This window comes from Sminthopsis crassicaudata, chromosome 2 (assembly GCF_048593235.1).
Source record: "Sminthopsis crassicaudata isolate SCR6 chromosome 2, ASM4859323v1, whole genome shotgun sequence".
Classification (NCBI taxonomy): Eukaryota; Metazoa; Chordata; class Mammalia; order Dasyuromorphia; family Dasyuridae; genus Sminthopsis; species Sminthopsis crassicaudata.
In genome coordinates, this window is record NC_133618.1 from 72,359,489 (window position 1) to 72,371,643 (window position 12,155).

Sequence of the window (12,155 nt, forward strand, 5' to 3'; positions counted from 1 at the left end):
GGAAATAATTTATATGTGTAGGTGAGAGGCAAACAGTGTTGTAGGTTATTCTTCATTGGAAAAGGAAAAAAGGCATCACATTGCTGGTAAAGATATGTAAGAAAAGTTCTTGTCTTTTTCTTTGACTTATTTTAGAAGCTCAAAAATTTCATAGTCAACAAACAATTCCTGATGCTTCTTAAAGGAAAGGAGAATGAATCCCCATCTTTTTTGCATTTAACATAGCAAGATGGCATGGCAATCTTGCAGAGTGCAAAGGCTTTTAGTCCACTCTCTTCATAGAATCAGAACTCAGGTGCCTTTTTATCATCTTTAAAAAACAAACAAACAAACAAACAAACAAAAAAACCAGAAAGTACTAGGGATATATTTTATTTTATTTTAAAGGAATCTACTTTAATAGGGTGGGAAATGTTGGCATGCATCTTCCTAGGCAAAGGATAATTGCTTTAAAAACAGCATTTGGTAATAAGTGAGTTCATCATAGTAATCTAATAATGGAAATACTGCTGGACCATAAGTCAACCTTTTTTGTTCCAAGAGTCATCAAATCATTCCTATAAAAGAAGTGGATATGGATATTCTCCGTTTTCTTGCCTTTTTCAAGTTTCCCCTTGCTTTTCTTTGGGTTTAGCATAACTGTAATTCTTCCTATCATTTTGAATGCAGTTGTTACCTCCTGCAATATGCTGATAATGAACTATTCTAAAGTAGGTCTTAGTAGAGGAAAACATTATTCACAAATTCCAATTATTATTGTATTTAAGAAATCATTTTAACCTATTTTCAAAAGTTTTCATACTGCAAATGTGAGTATGCTATTAATTCCTTTCTTCATTATAGTCTGGGGTCTCTATACTAATCCATCTCATATTGACATGAAATCATAAAAATAATATTTTAATAATTTTATATTTATTCTAAGTATACTAGATAAAGTTTAGCATTAATACAGCTATGATTTTATTATGTCTCTTCTCAGAAAGATTAAAAACTCTTTTTTTATACGATTTTTTTAAGCTACAGTTGTTTTGGCTTTGTTTACAAAAGAGAGATCCTAAAGACAGGCAAGGGAAAGGGAAATTTAAATTAGAAGAATCACATAAACTGCAATAATAAATTATGTGTGAGTGGTCTGATTATGTCAGCAAAAAATAATATAATAAAAGTCCATATTTAGAATTATCTTCTAAAATAATTTCACTCAATTTCAATCACTTTTGTTATCTCTTTATCCAGATCTTTGAGATATTCCATTTATGATAAGATAAACTGAAAATTACATTTACCGTGATTGTGGAAAGAGAACTACACTTAGACTTAATAATATTGGGTTTGAATTCCATGTATGGAAATTAATAATTATAACAATAAAGTTCATTTTAACTTATTTGAACCTCAGTTTCCCCATTTGTAAAATGACAATTATTATTATACAGATATACCTAACTCATAGTTGTGAAAAGTAGATTTTGCAAATTCAAAGCTCTATATAAATGAGTTATTGAAAAAACTGAATGCATGTCATGAATTATATACTTTATCATATTTCTTTTTTTAAGATAATAGATGTGAAAAAAAATAAGGAAACATAAATAGAACCAATAGATGTACCCATTCCCCTACCCACACAAAATTCAAAGAAATAAATAGTATTATTTTATAAAAAAGAGTATTCTTCAAATTATCAATAACATCAGGAAAAACTGATATTGTTAATCAATAATAATAATAAAAATTGTTGGCAATTAAAAAGATGCCTATATATGGATCTATATATAATAGTTCATATGGTATCTTATCCAAAAATAAATTATAAATATTAATTTGGAAATGTGATAGTGAAAGGAAAGAGCTAGCTGCAGAATCAGAATCTTTTTCAAGTCCTGGGGTCAAGTAATTTCCAAGTTAAATACTCAACAACTACAGAAAAGTTGTTGTTGGCATACATCTTCCTAGCTAAAGGATAATTGTTTTAAAAACAACATTTGGTAATAAGTAAGTTCATGACAATAATCTAACTATCAGAGTAGAGTAGAGATTTAATTTGAGTAAGGACTTTGATATTCAAAGCTTAAGGAAGATCATGGCAAAATTTGGTTGCACAATGAGAGTAAGCAATATTTTAAGTCAGTTCAACAATAGAATACTTGCAGACTTCTGAATAAGAAACTATATTCTCCTAATTTCTAAATTAATGATGAGTGAATCAAGGCTGTGTGAATAAAGAAGGACTCACATGCTTTTTAGCATTACTTTTTCAAGTCAATTCAGATACATTCCACAAGGACAAAAATGACATCAAAAGTTAGCTACAATAATGAGAATAAATTATTTAATTTGAAAAAGTTACAGAGACAAAATTGGAGAGAGAATTAGTATGGAACTTTTTGTTTACAGATGATTATTCACTTATTGCAATTCTTAAGACTGAGATACAAAAAAGTAGGTACTTTCTGTCTTTTGTGATGATTTTGGCATAATAATAAATATCAGAAAAACATAGATTCTCCAACAGCCATCATCGCATTTTTCAGACATAGGGCCCATAGTTACAAAAAACAGAGAGATTATGAATACTATGGATGAGTTCACTTCACTTACTTTGATAGTATACTTTGCAGGGATGGCCACATAGATGATGAGGTTAATATACAAATTGCCAGAACTAGCTCTCTATTTGGAAAGGAAATGTTAAAAAGAAGAGGTATTTAGCTGTCTAACAAACTGAAGATCTGCAGAACCATTGTGTTGACTTCATTGTTGTATGCCTCTGAAACTGGATGGCAAACCAGTGACAACCATGCGAGGAAACTGAGTAACTTCCATTTGAATTGACTTAAGAAGATTCTGCAGATTAGATTGGTTAGATAAGATACTGGATGCTCAGATCCCTTTTTTGGACTTAACTGCAAAGTATTAAATGTATACTGAAGAAAGCACAGTTTTGATGATCTGACTACATTGTTTGAATGCTAATTGTGCCTTTGCCAAAAATACTATTTTAACAAGATTTGAAACAACACAAGCAATCACAGGGCACTCTCAAAGTCTCTCTGAGGAATTTTGCAATCGATTGTGAGTTATGGGAAATATTGACACAAAACAGGCCACCATGGCATATCTGTTTCAAAGAAGGCACAATGCTCTATAAGCAAAGCAGAATTGTGGTACCTATGAAATACACAAATTTAGAAACATCTCCTATTTGTGCCTGATGTGGAAGAGCCTTCTATGATTATATTGGTCTTATCAGAAACAGTTGAACACACTGTACTTTATCCCCATTATAGTGATGTTATCTTGGTCCTCTTAAATACAAGAATAACTAAGTGTCCCAATAAAAAAAGCAAGTTACAGAAGATATGCTTTGGCTCCCTTGATGTCTGTTGGAACAAGTGGTTCTCATTCAATCTTTCTGTTGGGGAAAGTCTTCACATGCTTAGGAAAGATATTCACTTTACTCACTGGTAGGTTTGAAACCTATCAGTTTTCTTGGTTTATTACAAAATTAGTTTCACAAGGGTATAGACAGTTCACTTGCTACAGGCTTTTGGAGCTACTGGTGAGAATTGGGTGAGAGGTGAATACCAATGGTGAATAAGTAGCTCTGAAAATGGCTCAGCAAAAACTCCTATTGGAGTTCTAGTCCACCCTGAACATCTCACACAACCTAAACTCTTTTTATGTTTATGTACAGAGCTAATGTGGAACTTCCTTCCATTTCCAGTGATCAGAAACTACTTAGTAAACTCAATTCAGATGACTTTCAGAAGCAGAAATATTTTAATGATCTTCTACGCTGAAACAAAAAGGATGTACCAGAGGCAAGATAGGAACCTAAATAATACATAAAATGCCTGTCTCTCTCCCTTCATTCCACCACACTGACACATCTGACCACAGCTAAAAAGATAAGTATTGAGATAACAGAGTAAAGGAGCCCTCAGCCCCACTTTCCCTAACTGTGCTCCAATTAATTGTAAAATAATGTCTCAAATTAAATTCCTGAGCAGCAGAAATAGCAAAAATTCAGGTTCAAAAGTTTGCCAGAACTAACCAAATTAGGAAGTCTAAAGGAAAAGTCTGTATCATGAAAGCTAGTGTCTATCTCACTAAGGGTGGTGAAGGATTCAAAAAGGTGAGCCTAGTATACATCTATATCAGGGGCAACATCAGCTTTGAGAGATCCCAGCCTACATATAGTGAAAGGGAATTTGTTGGAAGTAGATTACAGAGGACTCTTTGGATCTGTTCCACACTGTATATGCAGTTTCTGGTTGCATTTCCATGGTCAAAAATGAATGAGAGCACTTATGAATAAAGGATTCCAAGGGATCATGGTGACAAGGTGTAAAGGGATGCTCTTAGTCCCTCACTGGGGTAGTAATCCCTGCTCTCAAATGCAAAACCTAAGGGAACATTATCAGTTTTTAGCTGCAGAAGAGTAGAAGCTCTGGTCAAATCCCAAATCCAACAAGAACATCAGCAGTGATCATTATAGAAAAACAAGTTCCCCTCCAGGATAAAGATCAGAGCAAAGGACAGGAAGACAGTGGCCAAACCTTTTTTTAACTCTTACCATCTTGGAAGCGCTGGAAACCTATGGACAGTCAGAGCTAGCACTGAAAGCAGCAGCAAGAAAGACCTGAAAATTTGAACAGCATTTCCTCTACTCTAGGAACTCAACAAGAAAATTAAGTCAAAAAGTGAAGAAAGATCCTAGTAAAATGAGGACATAGAAGATTAAGATTGACAAAGCAGTTAAAATCAAAAAGCATTTAAAATCAAAGTCCAAGGGAAAGGAAAACAAATGTGAATTCAATACAAACACAACAGTATTTCTAGAAGAGCTCAAAAAGGGTTTAAAAGTAAAATAAGCAAGGTAAAGAAAAATTAGAATACTCCCAAAAATTATAAAAAGGGAGTCAACAGACTTGTAAAAAAGTAAAATTAGGGGCACACAATTCTGAAAAACAAGCAAACAAACAAACAAACAAAATATGTAATGCCTGGGTTACAAACCAGTAGATAAACAGAGAAGTTTATAAAACATTGAACCAAAACACAAAAGGTAAATAGTGAACCGCAAAATGCAATAATCTCATGGGACCTGACCATGCCCACCCATCATGGCTAGTTATCAGCACAGATTCAGTGCACCCACTGCTGCTTGTTCACAAAGCTTGGAAAATCTCACTTGCCATAAAAACAGATCTAAACTTAAAATAAATGAGTGAAAAAGCAAAAAGAACTTTTACCATAAATAATTTTTTATGATGAAAGAGAAAAACAGATTACAAACACAAAAAACAAAAAGAAAAACAAAAAGAAAAGAAAAAAAATTGAAGAAAATGTAAAATACTTACTTGAAAAAACAACTGCCCTGGAAAATAGATCTAAGCATTACACTTGAAAGATTATTGGACTTCCTTAAAGCCATGATGAGAAAAAACCTAGATACTATTTGTCAGGAAATCATCAGAGAGAACTGCCCTGATGTCCTAGAATTAAAAGGTAAAGTAGCAATTGAAAGACTCCACTGAATACCTGCTGAAAGAAAATCCAAAATTAAAACTTCAAGGAATATCATGGCTAAATTTCAGTACTATCACACCAAGGAAATAAATGTTACTTGCAACCAGAAAGAAAAAAGAAAACAAAACTCAAATATTGAGGAGCCAAAAGAGGATTATCTAGCCCTCAGCAGTTTCCAACTTAAAGGATGAAAGGGCCTGGATTCTGATATTCCAAAAGGAAAAGGAATTGGGAATGCAGCCAAAATAAACTACCATAGTAAGCTTTTTCTTTTAGGGAAAAAGATGGGCATTCAATGAAATAGGTGAATTCCATTTATTTCTGATGAAAAGATCAGAGATGAACAAAAAAATAATGACTTCCAAAGATAGAACTCAAAATAAAAATAAAAAATATAAAAAGGAAAGAACAACTTTATTTCTGTTATAGTATACATGGAAAGTACATGTATAATTTGATTTTACTGTTGTGAAAAAGAAACTAGAGGAAAAAAAAAAGGATTATACCAGAAAAAGGGGAAAGTGGAGCTAAAACGAGGGGAATTAAATCTCACAAAGAAGCAAAGAAAACCTATTATAATTGAGGAAAAAGAGGGAGGGAAATGGACATTGTGAGAATTTTACTCATCAGATTTGACTCAAAGAAATAATATTAGACATATTTGTTTTCACAGAGAAACTTCTCTCACCTTATTGGAAAGTGGAATGAGAAAGGGGAAAAGGGAAGATGTAGGCTAAATAGAAAGAAAAAAAAAAGAAGTAGTAGGAGAAAGGTATAAGAGGGAAGGGAACTTTAAAGGGGAAGGGTTGCTTGAGGCAAATGGTGCTCATAAGTAAAATATTGGGGAGAAGGGAAAGAGGAAAAGAAAAGAGAAAAGTATAATTTCAGGTAAATAAGGTGGCAAGAAATATAGAATTAGTAGAATTTAACTGTAAATGTGAATGGAGTGACCTCTTTCACAAAGCAGAAGCAGATAGCAGACTGAATTAAAAACCAGAACCCTACAATGTGTGGTTAACAAGCAAGACAGTTAAATCAGAGTGATACATACAGAGTAAAGATAAAAGGCTGGAACAGAAGCTATTATGATTAAGATTAAGTGAAAGAAGCACGGGTAGCCATCCTCAACTCAGAACAAGCCAAAGCAAAAATAATAATAATAATAATTAAAAGAGATAAGGAAGGAAACTATATATTGCTAAAGAGTACCATAGATAATGAAACAATATCAATACTAAACATACATACACCAAGGGGTATGGCATGGAAATTCCTAAAGGAGAAGTTAAGAGAGCTACAAAAAAGAAATAGACAGAAAAACTATAATAATGGGACTTCTCAACTTTTCTTTCTCAGAATTAGATAAATTAAACCATAAAATAAATAAAAAAGAAGTTAAAGAGATAAATATAATAGAAAAGTTAGGGGAAATCTTTGGGGAAAATTGGATAAAGACAAAAAGGAGTACACTTTCTTCTTGACAATTCATGGAATGTATACAAATATTGACGAGATATTAGGACACAAAAACCTCAAATTCAAATGCAAAAAGGCAGAAATCATAAATACATTTTTTTTCAGATCACAACGCAAAAAAAAAAATAATAATAATAAAGCAGGGGAAAATAGGCCAAAAAGTAATTGGAAACAAAATAATCTCATTCTAAAGAATGAATGGGTAAAACAGCAAATCATAGTCACAATCAAAAATTGCATCCAAGCGAATGACAATAATGATACAACATACCAAAATTTGTGGGATGCAAAGTGTTAATAAAAGGAAATGTTGTATTTATAGATTCTTATTACTTCCTTAATATGAAGAAAAGATCAATGAATTGGGCTTGCAAATAAAAAAGCTAGAAAAAGAATAATTTTAAAAATCTTTGGAAGAGAGGAATTTGTGACAAAATAATATTTGGAGATCATTATTGATCACAAAATAGAAAATTTTGATTATAACAAGTTTGTACAAACAAAACTAATGCAGATAAGATTAGATGAAAACAAAAAAAAATGGGAAAACATTTTTACATTCCAAAGTTTTGATAAAGGTCTCATTACTAAAATCTATAGAGAATTGAGTCAAATTTATAAGAAGTCAAACCATTATCTAATTGATAAATGGTCAAAGGATATGAACAGACAGTTTTTATATGAAGAAATCAAAACTATTTCTAGTCATAGGAAAAGATGCTCCAAATTATTATTGATCAGAGAAATGCAAATTAAGACAACTCTGAGATACCACTACATACTTCTCAGGTTGACTAAGATGAGAGGAAAATATAATGACAAATATTGGAGGGGAGGTGGGAAAACTGGGACACTAATTCATTGTTGGTGGATTTGTGAAAGAATCCAACCATTCTGGAGAGCAATCTGGAACTATGTTCAAAAAGTTATCAAACTACATACCCTTTGATCCAGCAGTGTTACTACTGGGCTTATATCCCAAAGAGATCTTAAAGAAGAGACAGGGACCTGCATGTGCCAGAATGTTTATGGCAGCCCTTTTATAGTGTCTAGAAACTAGAAATTGAATGTATGCCCATCAATTGGAGAATGGCTGAATAAATTGTGGTATGTGAATATTATGGAATATTATTGTTTTATTAGAAATGACTAACTGGAGGATTTCAGAGGGGCCTGGAGAGATTTACATGAATTGATGCTAAAGTAAATGAGCAGAATCAGGAGATCATTATATCCAGCAACAACAAGATTATTAGATAGACATAGTTTTCTTCAATAATTAGAAGATTCAAACCAGTTCTAATTGTTCAGTGATGAAGAGAGCCATCTACATCCAGAGAGAGGACTGTGGGAATTGAATATGCATCATAACATAGAATTTTCACTCTTTGATTGTTTGTATTTTATTTTGCTTCTCTCTCTTTTTTTACTGGTTTGATTTGATTTTTCTTGTGCATCACAATAATTGCATAAATATGTATGCATATATTGGATTTAACTATATTTCTACCATGTTCAACATATATTGGATTATGTTCCAGGGCATTGGGGAAGAGGGGGAAATTGAAAAACAAAGTTTTGCAAGGGCTGATGGTGAAACATTTTCCACACATATGTTTTGATAAATAAAAAGGCTTTAATAAAAATAAATAAAATCAATAAAAAAGAGTATTCATAGAAAGAGCGCATGAATGTAAGCTTACTATCTTGAAATGTTTAAAAAATCTTTCATCTTAATGGGGGAGAAATAGGGATGCATTGGGAGAAAAGGGAAATAAGAAAAAGAACAGGTGAAATTATATCACATAAAGAGTTATGAAAGGAAAGTATTTATAATTGATGATAAGATAGGATTCACGGACAATCCTTGAACTTTACTCTCATTGTAAATGACTAAAGGAAAAAAAATAACGTGCACACTCAGATGGTTATAGAAATCCACTGCAATAAACTGGGAAATGAAGGGGAACAAAAGAAGGAGCATAGACTGATGTAAGAATCCTTTAAATGGGTGAGCACAGTGCAACAGGAGGTTTGAGTGGCCTTTAAGTAATTTCTGTGGGTAGCGACTGCCCCATGTGTGGGATCTTGGGCATATTAAGATAGCTTCTTAAGGAGACAAATCTCCTTCACTGATCAGCTGTGCTTGTGACATCACAGACCCTTTTTAAGCCCATTGCAAGCAGCAGGTCTCTCTCTTCATCATGAAGTAGCTGAGCTGAATGGATGGATAGCTGAGAGAAGTAAGGAGCTTGATAGTGAACACATGGGTCTTCAGACCAGTCTTCACTAGGGAGTTAACAAGCCAGATAAGTGGTATAATAAAGGCTTTAAATTTGCACATGCCTGTTCTTGAGTGCACTATCAGTTATTAAACTACAATTTAAGAAATCATAGCCAGAGATCTCTAAAGACCTCAGAGGAGAGGAGCTAGGTAGAATTAGTTGACACTGCAAAGGTAAGTGGCCAGAGATATCTGATGCTCTGGGAATTAGGAGAGACTGGCAATGTGAAATATCATGTAACACTAGAGTTTTTGCAGATGAAGTAATTGCTCAGGGTTAAATAGTGAAATGCTTTTTTATAGACTGAGAGAAGGGAAGGCAAATTAGATGAGATAGTGGTCATACTTTTAAAGAATAAGTTAAAAGGAGAGAAAAGATGGACAAGGAAAATAGAATGAATTTAACACACATTAATAATCCTACCATGAATGTGAATGGGATGACCTCATCCATAAAATGGAAATAGAAAACAGTATGGAACAATAGGTTGTTTAAAAGACACTTTTTTGAAGCATAGAGACCCACAATATTCAGGACTTAAATACAGTGCTAAAGTTTTATGCCTCAGTTCAGGTTAAAAAAAATAGGGGAAATAAAATATCAAAAAAATGAAGATGGACATTTAACAGAATAAATGAATTCCATCTATTATTGATGAAAAAACCTAAACAAAATGTTTGATCTTGAAATACAGAACTCAAGAGATTTCTAAAAAGGTAAAAAGAAATCTTGAGAAATATATTTCTGCCATAAAGATATGTAAAGAACACATGCATAATTTGTCCTAGAAACTAGAGGTGGAAAGGAAATTATATCATAACAAAGGGTAAAGTGGTAGTACTATATCTCATGAAGAGGCAAAGGTAACAGATAAAGAAAGGAGGGAGATGAACATAGTGTGTATCAATAGACATATTCAATTTATGGTGAAACTTCTTCCACTTCATTGAAAAGTGACAGGGAAGGAGTAAGCTAAGGGGAAGGCAATTTCAGAAATTGTGAGAAAAAGGCATAGGAAGAGGAAGTTTAAGGTGGGGGAGGGATACTAAAAAGGGAGAGCTGTGAAAAGCAAGTGGTGTTCACAAGTTTAATACTGGGTAGGGAGCTAAGAGGGAAGGAAAGGAGAAAAGCATAAGCAGGGGTTAACATGATGGCAAGCAATATAGAATTAGTCATTCTAACCATAAATGTGAATGGGGTAAACTCCCTCATAAAGAGGAAGCAGTTAGCAGATTGGATTAAAAGTCAGAAACCTACTATATGTTGTTTATAGGAAACATACCTGAAACAGGGTGATACATTCAAAATAAAAATAAAAGGGTGGAGCAGAATCTACTGTGCTTCAGGTGAAGCCAAAAAAGCAGGGGTTTCCATCCTCATCTCAGATCAAGCAAAAACAAAAATTGATCTAATTAAAAGAGATAAGGAAGGGCATTATATCCTGCTAAAGGGTAGCATAGATAATGAAGCAGTATTAATATTAAGCATATACACAAGTGGTGCAGCATCTAAATTCTTAAAAGAGAAATTAAGAGAGCTGCAAAAAGAAATAAACAGCAAAACTATAATAGAGGGAGATCTCAACCTTGCACTGTCAGAATTAGATAAATCAAACTACAAAATAAGTAAGAAAGAAGTCAAAGAGGTAAATAGAATACTAGAAAAGTTTGCTATGATAGATCTTTGGCGAAAGCTAAATGGAGAAAGAAAGGAGTATACTTTCTTCTCAGCAGTTCATGGAACCTATACAAAAACTGATCATATCCTAGGACATAAAAACCTCAAAATCAAATGCAGTAATGCAGAAATAGTAAATGCATCATTTTCAGACCACAATTCAATTAAAATTACATTTAATTAAAAGCCAGGGGAAAATAGACCAAAAATAATTGGAAACTAAATAATTTTATACTAAAGAATGATAAAACAGCAAATCATAGACATAATAACTTCACCCAAGAAAATGACAATAATGAGACATTATACCAAAATGTGTGGGATACAGCCTAAGCAGTAATAAGGGGAAGTTTTATATCTCTAGAGGCCTACTTGCATAAAATAGAGAGAAGGTCAACGAATTGGGCTTACAACTAAAATTACTAGAAAAGGAACAAATTAAAAACACAAAACCTGAAATTCTACAAATAACAGGTGAGATTAATAAAATTGAAAGTAAAAAAAAAACAAAAACAAAAAACTATTGAATTAATAAAACAGAGTTGGTTCTATGAAAATCCAACAAAATAGACAAAACCTTAGTAAATCTGATTTAAAAAAGGAAAGAGAAAATTAGTCTTGAAAATGAAAAGGGAGAACTCACCACTAATGAATAGGAAATTAGAACAATAGTTAGGAGCTATTTTGCTCAACTTTATGCCAATAAATTTGATAACTTAAATGAAATGGAAGAATATCTTCAAAAATATAGCTTGCCCAGATTAACAGAGGAAGTAGTCTAAATAGTCCCATTTCAGAAAAAGAAATACAACAACTATTAACCAACTCCCTAAGAAATAATCCCCAGGTCCAGATGGATTTACATGTGAATTCTACCAAACATTTAAAGAACAACTAACTCCAATGCCATATAAACTATTTTAAAAAATAGGGATTGAAGGAGTCCTACCAAATTCCTTTTATGACACAGACATGGTACTAATACCTAAACCAAGTAGACTGAAAACTGAGAAAGAAAATTATAGATCAATCTCCCTGATGAATATTGACACTAAAATCTTAAATAAAATATTAGCAAAAAGACTACAGAAAATCATCCCAGATTAATACACTATGACCAAGTGGGATTTATACCAGGAATGCAGGGCTGGTTCAATATTAGGAAAACTAATAGTATAA